The sequence below is a fragment of the Myotis lucifugus genome, unplaced genomic scaffold, assembly GCF_000147115.1.
Source record: "Myotis lucifugus unplaced genomic scaffold, Myoluc2.0 scaffold_222, whole genome shotgun sequence".
In the NCBI taxonomy this organism is placed as follows: Eukaryota; Metazoa; Chordata; class Mammalia; order Chiroptera; family Vespertilionidae; genus Myotis; species Myotis lucifugus.
In genome coordinates this window covers 1600550-1602493 of record NW_005871270.1, presented here as the reverse complement: position 1 = coordinate 1602493, position 1944 = coordinate 1600550, and positions in this window count along the sequence as shown.

The following is a 1944-nucleotide window of genomic DNA, read 5'->3' as shown; positions in this document are numbered from 1 at the left end:
TCTTTTCTTCGTCATGTGTCTAAATAGAAATTTCAAACAAACAAGAAGTTGAGGGCCAAGGATGCCTTCCAATTCATGACCATCATTTTCCTGTCTCCCCACCTGTCCTCAGTCACCTCTTGCCCACTGGATTATTGGGTTATTTTAAAACAAATCTCATTTTTAGTAACTTTCCTCTCTCTAAAGTCTGCTCTGCCTGAAGTTAACATAGTTACTCACACTTTCTTTTGATTAATATCAGCATGGTATGTCTATTTCCATCCATTTATTTTTCATCTGTATGTGTTTTTATATATAAAGTGGGTTTCTCTTTTTCCTTTTTTTTTTAGTAACAACACCTTTACTGCATTGTCCAGCCAAGAACACAAACACAACACTTTTAAAAATATATATTTTATTGATTTTTTACAGAGAGGAAGGGAGAAGGATAGAGAGTTAGAAACATCAATGAAAGAGAAACATCGATGAGCTGCCTCCTGCACACTCCCTACTGGGGATGTGCCTGCAACCAAGGTACATGCCCTTGACCGGAATCGAACCCGGGACCCCTCAGCCTGCAGGCCTACACTTTATCCACTGAGCCAAACCGGTTAGAGCAAACACAACACTTTTTAACTTAAGAAAAGCGCCAGGCAATTCCTAGTTTACTACAACTACTACCCACAGCAAAAATGTATATTTCTTTATTGATTACAGAGAGGAAGGGAGAGATAGAAACATCAATAATGAGAGAAAACCATTGATCAGCTGTCTCCTGCATGACCCCCACTGGGATCAAGCCCACAACCTGGGCACCTGCCCTGACCCAAAATCGAACTGTGACCTCCTGGTTCATAGGTCGATGCTCAACCACTGAGCTATGCCGGCCGGGCGTGACATCTTTTCTTTACATTTTATTTGTGTGTAGGTTATTGTAGGGGAGGAAGAATCTTTTTTCCTTCTACCCTTCTAGGTTCTCTGCTGGGGCTGTAACAAAAGACAGATTAACAAGAGAAAAACACAAACAAACAAGAGAAAAACAGTTCATTAACATCTATATCATATATATATATATATATATATATATATATATATATATATATATGACAAACTCAGAGATGAGTAATTCAAAAGGTGGCTAAAAGTTGGATTTTATATACATCAACAAAGAACAATAGATTTGTAGAAAAATGACAGGACAAAGGAAAATGGTTTTAGTCTTCTAAGGACTGGAAACTGAGAAGGTAAATGTATGAGGGAAACCCTAGCTGGTTAGGCTCAGTGGATAGAGCGTCGGCCTGTGGACTGAAGGGTCCTGGGTTCGATTCCAGTCGAGAGCACATGCCCGAGTTTCAGGCTCAATCCCCAGTAGGGGGGCATGCAAGAGGCAGCCAATCAATGATTCTCTCTCATCATTGATGTTTCTATCTCTCTCTCCCTCTCCCTTCCTCTCCGAATTTAATTAAAAAAATATATATTTTTTTCTCAGCCTTGTTGAAACAAGGCCACCAAAAATTTGGTTGCCTCCTCAAAAAAATTGGGAGAGAGAGAGAAGATCAATAAAAATATTTATATATATATATATATATATATATATATAGAGAGAGAGAGAGAGAGAGAGAGAGAGAATAACAGTGTGAGGTAGATTATTCTCCTGCCATCTATAATCCTGTCTCCAGTAAAGGAAATTTATATCCTGTCTTTAGGCAGGAAGTTTTGCCTGTACTTGCTGCTTAATTGCCTTCAATGCAAAATACACTTGTAATTCTTATATCAAAGAGGCATATTTGGGGGTGATGTGTTCTGATTTCCTTCATTATTTTTTTCCTGAACGAATTGGAAGTTGCAAACTTCATGACTTTTGTGCCAAAAATGTCTTTCAGCGTGCATCTCCAAGGAATAAGAACTTTCTCCCACAAATTCACAGCATCAATTTTTTTAAACCATGATCTAAGCAAGATTCAT